This window comes from Sinohyriopsis cumingii, chromosome 3, assembly GCF_028554795.1.
Source record: "Sinohyriopsis cumingii isolate HCF-2022 chromosome 3, ASM2855479v2, whole genome shotgun sequence".
Taxonomy (NCBI): Eukaryota; Metazoa; Mollusca; class Bivalvia; order Unionida; family Unionidae; genus Sinohyriopsis; species Sinohyriopsis cumingii.
Window position 1 is genome coordinate 151,092,479 of NC_142963.1, and position 18,923 is coordinate 151,111,401.

General features: G+C 33.2%; 1 protein-coding gene across 2 annotated transcripts in view; it reads right to left on the reverse strand.

The window, feature by feature from the left end:
* LOC149804153 (G-patch domain and KOW motifs-containing protein-like) overlaps positions 1-18,923 on the reverse strand; it is a 70,783-nt gene that overhangs the window by 34,410 nt on the left and 17,450 nt on the right. The gene's annotated exons all lie outside the window — the stretch shown is intronic.

The following is an 18,923-nucleotide window of genomic DNA, read 5'->3' on the forward strand; positions in this document are numbered from 1 at the left end:
GATCAAAACAGACTCAGATGTTTTAGGGAAGAAGTCTTTAATCTGTTAAGAAAGTCACAATATTGCTTGAGGAGCTATTCTGAACACAATTTAAACAGAGCATATTCTAATAAACACTACATCCTACAAAGTTTGATCAATGCTAGCTCAGCTATAATGAAAAAGTTTAAAATAGATTTGTTATATGGTTGTATGGCTGTCAATAAAGCCTCACTATTGCTAGAGCCAACCTGGACACAATTTTGATAAAGCACATCTAAAGAAAGAGACAGAACAAGTTTGATTGAAAGCGACCCAGTCATTCTAAAATGGTTGTACCTGGTTACTAAGTTTTCCACATTGTTTTTAGGGTTGCTACTCCATATGGTTGCTGTGGAAGCTACACCGCTATAAGGGGAATCATCTTTGATAAAATTCTAGAAATCAAGTAAATAGAATGTGTAACATCCAGTTGCTACAGAAACCACATCACTGCTATAGAAGCACCCTGAACATAATTTTGATCGAACCTGTTCTAAGAAATATTCCTACTAACTTTAATACAATTGGAATTGAACATTATGGAGAAATTTTAATTTTGGTTCATAAGTTTGGTTGTTATAGAGACCAAACCAATGCTAAGTGAGCCACCCCAAACAAATTCATAGTATAACATGTATTGAAAAATACTTTAACAAAGTCAAATCGAAATTGGCCCAGTGAACTTGAGAAGTCAAAAATGGCATGTCAACAGCTGATGCTTGACAGAGACAGGGCCATACTCTAAGCTCACTTGGTCTTACAGCCAGGGGTAGGTTTAAAATGATAACAAATAACTTGAAGTTGGGGAGAACTAGAGAAAAGCTTGATAATAAAACTCAGAACATAGACATTTCAGATTTTATATAGGTTTTAAATCAATCATAGCTGACATATAGGTTTACTTCAAGGATACAATTTCAATAAAAAAATCTATATACAAGTATGTGCTGACTTATGCGATTTAGACTTCCACAAATTTCACGTTAATGCAATTTCATATGAATTTTTCTTAATTACATTGTTTTAATTAAGACTAAAAAAATAATGAAATTTGTCTAAAACAAAAATAGTATTCATAAACAGCTAAAGTGAATGATATTCAAGTTAACTAAATTATGTATTTTCAAAGAAAATTAAAAGCAGTGAAACTAAAAATTTTCAAGCTCCACGATTTCGAGTTATGCGACCACTCGTGGGAATACAAAAATCACATAAGTTGGGGGTGTGCTGTAGTGCATTTGCCATCCATAAAACTGACAATAGAATGAATGTCTAGAAAATTATGCTCCCATCTGATTGTTAAGTTATTCTTGGACATATGTCTGTATAATTTTTCCAGAATTTTGTAAAGATGTTGCCAAAATGTTATAGGTCACAAACAAACATTTTGGAGGAATTACCACAGGCATTACTCAGTACAGTAACATTTAAAAGCACAAGGACAAGATGCAATTGGCTGGCACCTCAGGTTAATCTGTGATGTCCAGGGTCTGCAGTACTAGCCAGTCACTGCACCAATTCACATCAGAAAGAATAGGGTTACTGTTATGAGTTGAGAAATCTTGTTATTGGCTGTTTTATTTATTTTTTTAATTTGAAATTTAACAGGAGTCCCTCGTAGAAATTGATGCTCTACTGGACCAAGAGAATTTTTTGAGAACTCAAGGTAAAACCATTTGTTTTTTCAACTGACGAGTGCTGAAACCATCTCTGATATTCTTCAGCGACAACAAGAATTTCAAATGGTGCCAAGGTGGGCATATTGGATGTCAGATTAGCACCATTTTCATTTAGGACCATGTACACATTAGCAGTCTATTGGTGAAAAACCCCATGTCAATATAACCATCTATTCAGAGGTAGAGTGACATCAATATTTTCAATGCAGCCATATTGGATGTATGATTGACACAAGGTATCATCAGAGGTCTAGTTGTGAAAACCACATCTTGATATATCCATCCAATTGGCAGCAGCAGAAAGATAAAAATATTTTCAAGATGAGGTTCAGTCATTATCATTTAGGACCAACTGGACATCAAAAGAACTCTTCCACTGAAAATACCATGTCCAAAGGACTTTCCTTTTAAACAAAGCAGCAATAAAAAGTTGGAGAAAAAAATTGCCAAGATGCAAATCAAAATTTTCATTATTTGAATGATTGGTTGATTTTTTTAAATATAACTTTCAGCACGTTATTAGCTCTATCATGCCTAAGAATGGGAGCTAGGTGCTTTTTCCCACAGGCATACTGAGGCACTTAACTCAGGCTGGTCGAGGCAGGTATACTTGGATTATGAGTCAGACACTACCAAATGAGCTACTGCAATTAGATGAATACATACAACTTAATAAAACAAGATATTATGACAGTGTAATCAAGATAAATATTTAACAATATGACCCCACAACAACATACCATACACATCTGAAAATTCATGAAGTAATATTATATAAACTTGTTTGAGATGCAGTCAATATTAAGTAAGGAAGGGGTGGGAAGGTGCAATTGAAAATTGTATTGCAGAGAAATTCAATTCCTTTTCAAAACATTTTACACATAATTGAAAACCTAATCATTCAAACCTCAACTATACTCTATATTCTACTTTGTGCTCAAAATTGGAGCCATCATTTTTGGCACACCAAACTTCATACCTACCTCAAATTATAATGCCCCTTCCTCACCAGTAAATATTGACCAATCTCTAAATAGTGTACATTTTATATGGGACATATAGTACAAATACACAAGATTCCATGATTTAATTCAAAAATTATGAATTTAACAAAATTATCCAGCTTGCACTAATCTTTATCATTCAAATGAAGAATTTCAAAAATTATCTGATTTGCATCTCTGTTTAAGCAATGTATTCAATTATAAATAAGAAAATGTACATGAAAATATTAACTGCCATGTTTTGATTACTTATTAACAGCTCAACATGATACATGTCAGCACTTCAAAACAATAAAACAAAGCCAATACTAAAAAAGTACACTAAAATTATTTCTCTTCATTCTCATGTTTTTAACAATCATCTTCAATTTGTTTTGTGAAATGACCATCTTCATGCACATCTCTCCACATGCATTCAGTTCTGCAAAAATGGGAACAACTTTCCAAAAAGTAACAAAAACAAGCAAAATGAACTACAAATGAGTCTAATACCACTAACCTGGCTAACTGAAATTTACTCAACTCTAAACCAGTCCAAAATTTTCTTAACTTGGTTTTAACTGATTTTCAGTTTCACTCATTCATATGGTGAAAGTTTTTGTAAAATTTTCTGAGATTTTGTTGTTGAAATTTTCAGTGCATCGATCCAAAATGCATGCAAATGTGTACTGTAATTTAGATTCACTATTCTCAGTTGTATGACAAACTTAGTTTGCATTAATACTGACAAATATTGATATAAAACAAGAGTCCCTTGAAAGGATGAACCTCTACTGGCCAAAAATCAATTTCCAGGAATTCATTTCTTCTTTATAACTTCTCAGCATTGAAACCAACCATATTCTTTTTAAAGCAATAACATGGATTTTCAAATTAGCCACAATGGATGCAAAATCTGCACCATTTCCATTTAGGACATCATTAAAATTCTTTTGATTAAAACTCTATGACAATCCATTCAATAGTAGTGTAAGATTTTCAAGAGGGCTGCCAAGGTGGCCACAGTCAGATCAGCACCATTTTCATATAGGAACAAGAAGTCTTCATTTGAAAACCTTATGTCGATATGACCATCCCTCTAGGATTATCATTAACAAGAGTTTCAAGACAGCCACTGTATTATCCACATCAGATGTCTCAATGGGAGTATTTTCATTTAGGTCCAACCTTACATCATAAGAAGTCTTCTGGTGAAAACCCCTTATTGGTAAAACTAACCATTCAAGTGGTATAGTGATAAAATGCTTTTCAAGATGGTTACTGTGGCAGGCATTCCTGGCATCAAGATAGGCACATTTTCATTTTGGGTTAAGTTGATGCTATTCGGAAATTTTTTGTAACTGTTGATGGTGGAGAACTCGAGTTACTGTGCAGAAATAATTTTTTATTCTTTCAGTTGCAGTTACCATAAGCATAGACCTCATGATCCCAAGTCAATTGCATTCTTCCTTACTACAAGTGCATGTTATACACAAAGTTTGTTAACTGTAGATCTTACAGAATCTGAGTTTTTGTGAAGAAACCATTATTCTTGTTTCAATCAGTGACCTTGACCTAAGAGATTTTGCTACCAAAATCAATAGGATTTTTCCTTATTCCAAACACAAGCATGAAAGGTGGATAGACATAACAAAATCAGCTCTGAAAACTGTTGGCTGCATAACATGAAATGCTGAGTATCAATTAAAATTTACCATAGAGCAGATTAAAATTTGCTGTAAAGTTGAAAACTGCCAAAAATTTAACCATGCAGAAATTATGGAAATAAAAGCATTTGTGTCACTATGTCCCAAACCTGTGAAAATTATACATGCAGAATGTACCACTAACAGCAGATTCCTAAAATTGAAATATATAGAAGTTTCCTAAAAAAATTATTTTTGCTCTTGTGTAATATTATTTGTATTACATGTACCACTGAAAATTTAAGTTCATCATGAAACCAAACTTTCCAGGTGACATGTCCAACAAAGGTTACATTAATTGCTAATCAATACTATCAAGTCAATTAATCAATAAAACTGAAGAAACTTTACTTATATCACCCTACTTATTTTATTTGAAATTTTACATTGAAACTTGTATAGTACAACTCCTGAAGTGCAAAGACCCAAAGTGAGCCATGAAAACAATTTATTTTGGTTATTCAATATTCAAAACTTGGTGACTGGCAATCCAGTTACATGTACCAATCATGAGCAAACATTAAACATTTCACTCAATCTTCAGATTGAGAAAACTATACATACAATATGCAACTTAAGTTAACAAATGTGTGACTAGTTTGTTAATAATATGTACAGATAATAGCTCAGTGGTTATAATAGGTGCCTACAAACTATACATACATCTGATCAACTAGAAATGTGTCCATACAAGATGTATGCTATATGCAGGGATCGTCCTGGGCTTCGCCAATGTCGCAAATTGCGATTTTTTTTCCTTATTGGTGACAAAAATATCCCATCTGGTGATTTTTTTGGCAACATACTTTTTGGTTATTTAATTTGTACATACAATCATGGATTTGGACTGGATAAATTAAAAGGCAGAACGAAAGGAAGCCACAAACTTGACTAAGCAATGCATTGGAATCAATCTGTTACACAAACGATCCTTTGTTCTTATTGACAACCCCATCTTTACAGTGCATTGTTACATCATAATCTGCTTATGCTGACATCTGGGCTGAGGACTGTATGCTGCGATACAGTCAATCATGCTACCGCACTATACCTACAACTGACCGACTTCTGAAGACGCGAATAGAACAGATACAATTAATTGTATGGCTAATCCTTCATAGAAAACTGATAACCTTTGAAGTACCGACTACTGTGTATAAATACAAAGCAAATGGAAAAAATCTCAATCACAATTATATCTGTCGCCAGTGCAGCATTTTACTCATTGATCTTTTCCTTTTGCCATCAGTCCCGTGTTACAGCTGCAGAGACTTAAACTCCGCAACAAGAAATAGCAAAAAAAAACAAAACAAAAAAAAACAGTTTTGCATAATTAATAATAATTATTTATTTCTCAAAATACAGGAGTGAAAGAATCCCTAAATTGGGTGTGAATTTATGCTTATATATACGGTCCAGTATTGCCAGGTGTTGTCTCGTGTACGTTTCATTCGTGGGAATGGAGATCCTATTTTTCTTGTCGAGAAAATTTATACAGCATTCAATGATCATTCTTGGGAGTTAGGAAGCAATTCGCTACAAGCTTTGTGAAGCTAGCCATGGGGGGGGGGGGCTGCTGAGAGACTACTAGTGTCACCTGTCAGCACTGTAGACTGTGAACGTGGATTCCGTATGATGAACCTCATAAAAACTGACATCAGAAATAAGCTCTGCATCTCATCTCTCGAGAATTTAATGAGAATCAGCATGTACAGATGTGAAAAATTAGACTTTGAAACTGCATTCAACAAGTGGGCAGCCCTAAAATCGCGACGGATCTTCATGTAACACTTTGTAACATTTTGTTAATGCTTAAAGTATTAACTAACCCATCTTTTGTAATTTTCATTGCCTGTTACATTAATAGACTAAATTAACACTTGGAAAAATGTACACTACTTGTTTTGGCGACACTTTTTGAAAATTGGCGACAAAATATTGAGGTTGGCGATTTTTTTTGCGACAGCTTTTTAAACGCCAGGACCATCCCTGTATATGCCATCACAATTATTCTTCAACTGTCCTGGGAAGGGAATTTTTTAAAAACAAACATTAAAAAGAAACTGGAAAGATCAAGTTTTGAAAACAAAAACAAAAGCATAAATTTTTGGGGGAATTCGCCTCGAGTTTCAAACTTGCAACATCTTGTTTTTTAAGTGGGACACACAGAAAGACAAATGAGGGTGTTTTTATATATGATTACAAGGCAAAATATTCAGTTAGAAGTCTTTCAAAACTTGCTCAGTAGAATCAGTTTTGTTACAGACAAGATTGTGACAGGACATGACAGGCATGGGTAACACTATATGTCCCCTCCCTGCAGTGCCGGACTAAACCATGTGGAGGCCCTTAGGCAGTCAAAATCTTGGGGCCCCCCTTGTAAATTATTTCCTAATACATTTTATCAATATTATTTTGATCCGTTGTCGCGGGGCCCCTAGGCCAGTACCTACTCTGCATATTTGGTAATCTGGCAATGGATCCCTGTATATTGCAAGACAACACTACTTGAAAATCAAAGGCACATTATCATACTTTAATTTTTTGCAGTGAAATAGTGCTCGGACCTAAGGTAAAATGATCTGCTTGCAATGAAATTATCAGTGACACAAATTAATTATAATGTAATATTAGACACTCTCACAATCAGCCCAAGTACTTATGAACAGATTGTTGATTGAAAAAATTTATTCTACACTACTACAAGCAGTCTATGAAGATATAAAAAAGCAATAATTACAAACATAAATCCAAAGAGCAACACAAAAAATAAGTAACTAAACCTCAATATACCATACAATGAAAACCACTGAAAAAGCAACACTGACTTGTACAAGTCTGATTGTAAAACACACTTAGTTTCAATAAATGGAATGAAATAAAATGAAACCAACTGGGTCAGAATGCTTCATCTAACAGTATATTAATCACAACTATTTTATAATTACACTGTTCCTTCACTGAATTGCATGATTCATATCATAATTCAAGTAATTGTCACATGTTGAATAAATTCACTACAAATATTAAATGAACCTGGCACAAAGAGGTTCAATTTTTCTATGTTGAGTGTTGGTGTTGACAGCTTGTACGTATGCATTGATGTGATCCTTTATCAGCTGGCATGAACTTCATCTATTTCATATGTCTTCCAGTTGGGTCTCATATTCACGCTGAGCAAATAATACTGTAAAATGAACTGATACAAACTGCAATGATGTCCATTACATAAATACACTGCACGATTAAGGACTTTCAATTTCAATTTAAGAAATAATGAATTTATTATTGCATTTTTAACAGCTTCCAATCTATTTGATTTCCTACATTTGGCTACAAAAAAGGAGCATTATACAATGGCACATACATTTTTTTCATTTAGAGTGATATAATGTACACTGTCTAAATATAAAACATGTATTAATTGAAATATATAGTTTTCACAAAATATACTAATAATAATTTGATTAAAAAAAAAATTAAATACAAAAATACAAAAGACCTGGATCTGATGTTCACTGGAATAATTCATGCAAATGTACATTACATAATTGACAAAAGTAAAACTCTCAACATCATAATCTAAACTACACATTTGCTCCTCTATTGAAAATTATGAAAACTAATACACCTTTAAATATATAATCCAATATAACTGCACATATAAAAAAGTAGACTTGTCGGTCTTTAAAGCCCTTTCAAAAGCTATAGAAGAATAAAAAAGGCTCTGAAAATGTACCTTTATCATTCTGTTTACTCCAACTGTAATGTCAAGTTTATTTCTCTGGAAAATGAATTTTATACCAGGTATAACATGAAACTGCTATCTTGTTATTTTTAAAACAGAGAATGTAAACTAATAAACAATAATTAATTTTATTATAAAAAAAATTGTCTTAAAAATCTGCTAGAGAAGTTGTAATCATTGTCCACCACTAGAGTACCAAATTTTATTGATTGAAAACCAGTCTTTCATAACCGCTCCAGTGGCCTAGTGGTTAGAGCATCCACCTTGGATGCAGGTTCGAACCCTGGCTGAGTCATACCAATGACTTACAGAAATGGTACTAGAAGCTTGCCTCATTAGGTGCTCAGCATTAAGAGGTTAGTGTTAGGACTGGTTGGCCTGGTGTCAGGATAAATGTGAATGGGTGGAACATCATGCTACATGTCTGTGGTATGATGCCCCAGTGCTAGACATCACAGTCCTAGCATGCAGTTAACTCATCAAAATCCTATTCTCTTAACATGAACAATACAGAGATAAACTGTTGACCCTAACATGGAACAAAATACAATGTAGTCATTAATATGTAAAAAAAAGTTTACCATTTTATAAACCTTTTCTTGTTCCCAACTGCATTAGAAGGCTAGGATGTACATGTCTCTATCAAGGATGTATCTATGTAATCATAGATACTTAAGCCACCTTAGCAGAGCATAAATGAAAGCCACATCGACCACTTTGGTTTTATGTTTTATAGCAATAGAGATGCATCCTATAATCAAGTTTCATGATTGGAACATAACTGTATTTGACTCTTAAGTTGATAGGCATGTTACTTCTATACTTATAAGGTTTATCATTATTTTGCATGCATTGTTCTTGCATTTTCTGACTTCTCAAAAATGAAATAAAAGAAAACAATTACCTATAACGATTTCACAACTGGGCCACACTTACGGTCTATACTCCATAGTGAACTGTACTAATGCAAAGCATATTGTTTGTTCCAATAAAAAATATAAAAAAAAATTTTTTTTTGTGCTTTATTCATCTTTTTTTTTAATAGATTACCATACCTCATTCTTCTGATCACATTTTAGCCCCAGGTCCATTGATATTTAATTACCAATATATTATGTTATATACACGAGCAACTACCAGTAGATCTTTTTAATAATTGATCCTATAAAGGGATTAATTCATATTAACAAACTCGAACATGTAAATATTTATTAAATATCATAGATTAAACAAACAGTTATCATATGTTTATGATACTGTAAATTATCACCTAAAGAATTCCCTTAATTTAGCTTAAAATTCAGATACAGAAATGGACTACTCATAGATCATCTATGATCTGTTTTTAGTTTTGCAAAATGTGTGTGTGATTTGGATTTTTTAACGTACCTTTAACAATTTTTCAGTCATATTGCTATGATGTCTGCAGTGTGGCAGTTTATACTGATGTCTAGCACTGGGGCATCATGCCGCAAACATGTAGCATTATGTCCCACCCAGTCACATTATCCCGACACCAGGCCAACCAGTCCTAACACTAACCTCTTAATGCTGAGCACCAAGCGAAGTAGCTGTTAGTATCATTTTTGTGAGTCTCTGGTATGACTCAGCCAGGATCAAACCCATGACCTCCCGCATCCGAGGTGGATGCTCTCACCACTAGGGCGGTAACAGCAAAATGTAATATCAACACATATTCATTCTTAACAAGCTGTTATTTCAGCATCTCTCTTTGTTTATGGGACATTTTCAAAAAAACTCGAAATTTATGTCACACTCATTTTTTTTTCAAGATACACAATTAGAGCATTAAAAAAATAGTTTACAAGGTATGTTAATACATATTCTAAATAGGAGCACACAAAAAAACTATACACCTACATATCTTATTGTCTCGTGATCATGATTTATATCCTCAAAATTGACATTTTTGCATGTCACAAAAACAAATTTTAATATTTGTGATAAAACTATGTTACTTAAAACATACAATTTTTAACTTTTTATAGCTCAACTATAAACTTTAACATGATTTCTTTACTTCTTTGTCACTAACATTCAAATATTATAGTATTTTTTTTTTTTTTTCAATTTCACTTTTGTCACAGAAAAAATGTCCATTGCATAACGCATACACATTTTTTTTATTTTGCATTACCCCCCTTTATGTGTTATTTCCCCTTGTACTACTTGTCACTAACTCTACTTTCATAAAGTTAAAATGGCGGGGTGATTGAGACAACAAAAGACATTTTACAAAGAAAACATTGATAAGGTAAGTCCGATTAGTGGCATATATTTTAAACATGTCCAGTAAGTAACTCATACAAATAGCATTTGCTGCAATCTTTGGAAAACAAGAAATTATTCTAATAATTGCATTTCCTGTGCAGATGTTATTAACAGAAAATTATCATTGACCTTTAAGTAGTGACGAGTAAAAATAGAAAAGCATGTGAATATGTCCATTGCATAACAGTCCATGATATAACGCCGAATATCGTTATGCAATGGACATAGTCCGTTATGCAATTGACAAATGCCGTTAGCTGATGGACATGATTCGTTATGCAATTGACAAAACATGCAACAATGAAATAAAAACATTCAGCAAAATAATACACTACCCTCACAAACATTTTTAAAGTGTTTGCGAATTAAACCAGTTTTTATTGCATTTATTCAAAGCCCTTCAAGGTTCATGTAGACTCACAGCATCATACAAAACGTCCTCGTGATGAAGTGGACAAAAATATATTGCTTATTTTAGTATGGCAGTAAAGTGGCACATCATTTATCTAAGAATGTGGTAGATTTTATATTGAAAAAAACAACGATAAAATAGTCTGTGCATTAGTTAAAAATCTGACTAATTCCTGTAACAAGACATGACAAAAAAGTGAATTTAAGGCTATATTTGGCGACATGTCCATTTGAAAAATATCTTCTTTTTATTATCCACAGATAAACCTAAAATATCATGGTTTTGACAACAAAAGAAAGACAAAGGAGGTTTCGTGAAAGATTAAAACAAGATCCAGAAAGATATGAAGAATTTAAACAGAAAATGAGACAACGGTATCATGACCAGAAAGCAGCTGGCAAAATTACCTTAATTGACACCAAATCCGAAAGAAATAAAAGAAGTCAGAGAAAATATTGGAGACAACAGAAGAGGAAACAGAGATCAAGACAGAAAGACTTGGAAAAAGAACTTACACCGCCATCTTCGCCATCTACACCCGCAAGTAAAGATCAAGAACCTCCAGCACCGTCAAGACCACAACCATCTAGACAAAAGGAACAAAGTAAACGTGAAAGAAAAAGAAAGGATGCAAAGTGCTACAGAGACAAGAACTCCCTACAAATGAAACTTGATAGTGCCAACAAAAAGCTGGCTATGTACAGGAAGAGAATACAAAGAATGAAAGATGCACTAAGTAAGGATTCACCAAAAACTAAAACAAAGAAATTACTGAGACATCTGGCAGGCAACAACTCATCGCTCAATAAAGTAAGAAGGTCCCTAGAGTTTCACTATGCTTTAATCAAACAACTTAGACTTAAATACAAGTTAAAAGAGAATAAGAAAAAGGTTAGTCATGCTGTAATTGGTAGTGTGATTCGAAAATATAAAGCCCTAAGCTATATTCGATCAGAAATTGGAATAAGGAATCCATCAAAAGATGACAGGAAGAAGAAGAAAGGAACTAAAATCAAGCGTCTGCGTGTTGATGTTCAGCAGTTTTTTGAAAGAGATGACAATTCCCGAATTACAACAGGAGTTCGTCAAACTGTAACTAAACTCAAAGATAAAAGGCAGAAACGTTTATTGCTAGATACGATTGAGAATCTTTATGAAAAGTATCGAAGGGAAGCTAAGGAAGCCATAAGTTTTACCACATTTTGGCGTCTCAAACCATTTTGGGTGAAACAAAAGACAGAAAAAGAGAGGGAGACATGTCTGTGTAAGACTTGCGAAAATCTTACTTTTATGGCCACTGCCCTGTACAAACACAAGGCAATAAAAACATTTAATATTGAAGTCCTAGTAACACAAGTGGTTTGCAATCCTAATAACAAAGACTGCATGTTTGGGAATTGTAGTAGTTGCAAGGAAAAACAAGTAGAAACAAACATCGAAGATTTCAACACTGAGATCAGTTGGAATCAGTGGAAAACAGAGAAGGAAAAGAGAACATTTAAAAACGGAGAAATAAAAGAAGTAACTGTCACGAAAAAAACCCAGGAAAATGGATCACTTGGACATCTTATGGACAGATTTCACGATGACCTATGGATAAAAGGAAGAAAGCACCTTTTCATTGTTAAAAACCAAATGAATCACTACAGAAAACTTAAGGAATCACTAGGCCCAAATGAATGTCTTCTCCACGTGGATTTTGCAGAGAATTATGTAGGAAAGATGGAAAAAGAGATTCAAAGTGTTCACTTTGGAGCTTCACAGAATCAAATAACACTACACACAGGTTATTATATCACTGGAACAATGAACAAGCTTCAATCTTTTTGTGGAATTTCAGATAGCCTCCAACATGATCCATATTCTATTTGGGCTCACTTGAATCCAGTGTTGAGTGAAATTAGAGAGAAATATCCAGAGGTAGACACTGTACACTTTTACAGTGATGGTCCAACGACACAATATAAGCAGAAGTTGAACTTTCACATTCTTAGTAATGAAATTTTTAGTTACGGCTTTACACAAGCTCAATGGAATTTTCATGCTGCAGGGCATGGCAAAGGGATACCAGACGGAATAGGGGCAGCTCTTAAGAGATCTGCAGATCAGAAAGTAAAACATGGAGCAGATATTCTTAATGCTGACAGCTTCTTAAAAGAAATGAAGACTACAAACACTTTGATACAGGTGTATCTTGTCAGAGATGTTGATATTCACAGTATGGAGGCAAAATACAAGAACCCACTGTTAACAGTTCCAGGGACAACAAAACTCCATCAGATTTTTATTGATAAACCAGATGTTATCAAATATAGAGATGTTAGTTGTGTATGTTATAAACAATGTTGCAAGGACCATCAACTTCAAACGTTCTCATTGTTACCAGGTACAAAAGCAGAAGAATCAAAAAGGGTGTTCAGCAAAGGCAAAAGTGAAACAAATCAGAAACAAGATAACAGCTTCAAGGATATACCGATTACAGATGAGAAAAAGAAACAGACTACCTTGAACGGTCGAACGAATGAGGATCTACAGGAAGTCAGAAGAAAAGAAGGAACATTTAGAAGAATTCTAAAGTCATTACAGGCTAGAGACACATTCATTAATCTGAAAAAGCAATGTGCCATAATAAAAAATCAGATTGGGTATACACATGGAACACCAAGGTCTTATCATAACTTTCAAGCTGAGCCTATTTCACAATCAATTCTACCAAACAACATTTCTGTTAATGGTGACACGGCAGTGAAGGTCAAAGCAGACGGAGATTGTCTTCCTGCGTGTGGAAGTGTTTTTGCATATGGGAACGACTTACATGTATTTGAGATGAGAACACGAATAGTAGCAGAACTGACATTAAATGAGGAATACTATCTAAATGAAACTAATCTTATCAAAGGCGAGGTAGCAAACACTGAAAAGGTTGGATCACTGATAAAAGCATATGCAATGTATTCCGAAGAATACATGCATGATGGGAAACTAACATCAGATAAAATCAGAGATATTTATGAAAGAGAAGTTCTGAAGATAACTAAAGAAAAAGTTTACATGGGAATCTGGCAAATCCATGCCCTTTCATCGGTTCTAGGAATGTCACTTCGATCTATTTACCCTGAACTTGGAAATCCAGTAGTTAGACGACATTTGAATAGAACAGTTGAACCAAGAATTAATGAGAAAAGGTCATGTGTTGGACAAATTTTTTGGACAACTACTAGATCAGACATGCAAAATCAAAACTGGATACCGAACCATTTTGTCCCCATTTTACCAGAAACCTGCAACACCAGTGTCAATGAGATTGAGAAAAAAACAGAAAGAAACACTAATGCAGAAATCAAAGAACTATATCATAAATTTTGCGAACAAACCAAATCTACTGAAGTGAGTATAGATGGTTACCTAGGAAAGTATGTTTTAATAACATACAATGACCAGTATTATCCTGGATTGGTTAATGACATTGATTTTGAATCTCAAATGGTGTTTATCGAATGTATGGTCAGAATTGGATCCAAAAACGAAAACTGCTTTTTCTGGCCAAAGAAAATTCACGACAAGAACTGGTATGAACTTGATGAGATTAGATGCATGATTTCTGAACCAGAACCTATTGAGGGTACAAACCACTTTGCGGTAAAACAGTCTGAGTGGGAAGATGCTAAAAGACCCTAAACCTGCACTTACATTTTAACTGTGTATCAAGATGTAAAGATGAAAAGAAACACTGTTTGAATTTGTATTTCTGTGTAGTTAAGATTTTTGACGTGATAAAATTAGGGTAAAATGTTAGTGTAGTTTGATAAAAGTTAGTTATGATAGTTAAAATTTGCATATTTTAAATTTTGTTTCAATGGTCATCAAGTAAGATACTTAGAGACTTTTGCCTTTATATTAATTGACCATACCAATATGTTTTTTTAGTAAATATGTTTCTTCTGTTTTGACTTTTTAATTTAAAGTTTATATTAATTCTTGACAGGATATTGTCAACTGCATAACGAGAGTGTCAATTGTATAACGGTAATGTCAATTGCATAACATGCTTAATATAACATTTTTTGCAAATTCTAACACCATTCAATGCTTGTTATCTAATTATTTAATGTTGTTTTCATCATGTGTATAACATCAATCTCTTCAAATGGGGATTGTTTATTTGTTGTTCATGTAAAATAATTTTTTTCGATTGTTTTTTAAACATTTTTTAACAATAACTACATGTTTCAACAATATAATAAGTTAGTTGAAAAAATGGAGGATAAAATAGGTGGGATATGTTTGTAATCGTATAACACATTATTTGGTTTATGGTTTTGATTACTATATTAACTCAGAAAAAAAATATAAAGATTTTTGTTATCGTTATGCAATTGACATTTTTTGTAACCTGTATTTGAATATTTTGAAAAAAAATATATTTACTGTTTGAGTTAAGGTTGCATATTTTTTATTAGTGGTATTTGATGTTGGTTTGTTTGATTGAAAAAAATAAAAAGTCTTTATCAAATAATTTATTTTTGTCCACGGCCTAGTCTGAAATTTCGCGTTTTTTTGAAAATGGCCCTTATACCAGTAGTTGATAAATCAGTCTCTGGTTTCTGACAAAAATCAAAGCAGTTACCACAATTGCTTAAACCAGGACTCTGGCTACAGGTACTACCGGTAGGTTCCTTTATGCTGGTACCCCTTTGTTCTATATAACTAATCTGCATTAATTTACGGAATAGGTTTTACAATATCAAGTGGATTAAAACCATAAGAAATTGTGCCCTTTCTCTTCTGTGGACATAAATAATGAAGTTAGCCAAAGGATTTTTTTATTGTATGGTCATAAAATAAATTAAAATACAGATGTGATTTCAATTATGACTGACATGTTAAATAATATGTATGAAATGGTTCATTTGTGTAAATTTGATATTGTGTTTCGTAAATTAAAGAATTATAGATAAATGTTCTATTTATTTTTCTTATGTGACTTTTCTGATTTTTGTCTCATTAAATTTCTTCACAATTCTGATTTACGTATGGAAAGCCTTATTTCCCTATTGGTAGCCTCAGTAATTTGATCCCATCTGTTGAATCTTGCACACAGGTTGGTGCTGACTGGAATAACCTGGATAAGGCTATAGGCACATTAAATTGGCATGTAAATAACACTGCACAGCCATGTGGTTCTTGTGACAATTGATATCATGTTTAAAACAGATGTGTCAACTGATAATCGAATATAGCAGTATCATTGTACAGGAACAAGATCACAATCATCAGGTAACTGAACCATACAGATTATAATTACCATAATCTCCACAAAACGAAATTGGGTAAAGCATGTTGGCAAAAGTGATGCAATGTCCCAATTGCCACACATTAATACCATTAATATTCATGAAACCGAAGTTACTATAGTGAAAAGATGAAGTCAAGATATTGATCTGGCCTTGTCTTGTACTCCAAATTTTGACATATATGGATGAAGGATGGAAAATTTACAAAACTTGTGAATTCGACTTATACTCCATATCGAATTATGGGCAAATATGTTAAACAGCATTGAATAAATGAACTTTTAACACAAAATTTCAAGAAAAAGCATCTGAAGCATGGCATATTGATCAAGAAGTCTTTTTGGTGCAAACGGAATGAAAAACTTGTCAAGATGCATCCAGTCACTAAGCTTCATGATTATAAGCCAGATAATATTCATATAACAAGCACAAAACTCATAGATATAGCCATATGCTATATGTAAAAACTTAATGCCATAAAATGATTAAAAACAGAACATGCCAAAACCATGTAGTCGTAAGCTAAATGCAAAATTTAACCAACCCCACCACCACCCAAAGCCAGTAAAGTATAGGTCATAGTGACTAGTTAAGACAAGTTGCAGAAATGAATTCCAAATAAAAGGAAGGAGAGATGGACATGAGGATTTGTACGTAGTCCCATTCCATCTATAGAAATGGGGGCATAAAAACCTGCCATTTTATTGCATATTAAATTTTTCAAAAAGAAGTGCTAACCAAAGAGATCCACACGTACACAGGATATAAAAAGAAAAATTTATATATGAAAATGTCTTTGACCTCAGGGTCCAATTCTACCCCAAGTGACTTAATCCCTGGGTTACAACTGAAAACTATTTAAGTTTGCCTGTTTTTATATGACTAGCATTTATACTGTCATTTCTACAAAAGGCAGACGGGCAACACAAAAAATCTAATGGAAATTGAAAAGTGAAATTAAAACTTAAGAAGGCAATAAGGGAAGAAAGAAAGATTCAAATAATATAAAATTTAGAATTAAATGTGCTTTTTTTTATTATCTACACATACCTTCTACCTTTGATAATAATTATTACACATTAATTGATTTGTTACTTTGCTTAATTCCCAAAGTCTCATTTTATGTTTACTTAATGCATTATTTAGCAATTTTTTAATTTTACTCCTGGGCATGGCACTCTTCTATTCATACCACACAATTTATTGCAGATGTGGTAGTCACTGACAATGATCAGTGCATAAATTTCATTCATGGAAATGCAGTCAAATAAGTGATGGGCAAGGAAATGCCTGTTGTGGAAAAGCTGGTAAACCATTATTGAGATGCTCACCATGAAACCAATATAAACTTACTGCACATGAAAAAGCAACTTACATTGGTCTTGGAGTCCATTCATACCCAAGGAGACTTAACCCCTTCTTTCATAGCTTGAAAACTATATTATAGAGATCATGACCCCATTACCATATTCATACTTATTGGGCATGAAAAGATGAATGTGATATTTGTTCCTGGTTGATTCCTTACCCACAGGGACTCACCCAAGAGGCTTAAACTCTTGGATAGAGGTCAAAACAAGTAAATGTAGGTAGGTATATCTGTTTTATAAACACAGAATTTGGAATGAAAAAATAATTATCGAACTCCCAAATTGATCCTTTGGTAGCCAAAAGAAAATGTTACAGAAAAGAAAAGAAACAATGTCAGTTACTTTATAAAACAACTTTTCTGAAGTAGGAACTTGTTTACGACTACTTACAGTAAGCACATGCCCATAACTGGGTATTTTTATTATTATTATTATTCCACAACTCTTAATGATGAGAACTTATAACCATGAAATTTATGTGATCATTGTACTTTTACCTGTCTGGTCTTGGAAGGATGAGGGCATTCATGTGTTTCAAAGAAAAATAACACTGGTACTGTCTAATGTATTCTGCAGGGCCACTCCCATTTCTTCTATAAAAAAATGTGGTTTGTCAGGATACATCTTTCATTAGCCGTCATTCCAATGTAAAACTCTGAATCATGCATTAAAATTATGATCTTTCTTGACAAGTGCTCTTCTATACCAGTGCTTTCAAGTCAAGTTCTACTGCATACATTTGTTTATATGAACAATATATGTATCCAGTAGAGCAGGTTATGGCTGATAATGTGATTTTCTGAACCATACATGGACGATTTAAAATCTGATGAGTAAAAATGTAGCTCAAGAATGAAAACATTAACACTGATAACAGTGAAAATGTTTTAAACAAAGTTCATGTTATAAACAAACTGCACACAAAAAATTCCATGAGAATCAACACTGATGATACAAATATTATATATAAATAGTAACTTTATCAAAACTGAAACACTTAATATGCATCCATAGTGAATACCAAAGGCACTGCAATACTAAGAAGATACTTTGACATGCAAAGGATACCCCTTTAAACTTTAAAGCTGAAATACAAGTTTACACTCTTAGTTAATAAACATCCATTGTTATCGTCTCAAACTTAATAGTGCATCTCCAATATGATTATGGCATTGTCTTACTAATGCTTAATTAGGAATACCTGATCTAAGCAGAAAATACGTAGTAAAAGCTTACAGAGAAATGTGATTATGGCAGCTTTTCATTCTACGTTAACCAAACCAGGAACAAAAAATGAAATTTTTTTTGCATACAAAGGTTCAAACTTAGTCATAACATTGCAAACTGTAAACTACCAGTAAATGCATAGCTTAGCCAACATTATCTATGCTAAAATATGACCAGGTAAACCTTCAATG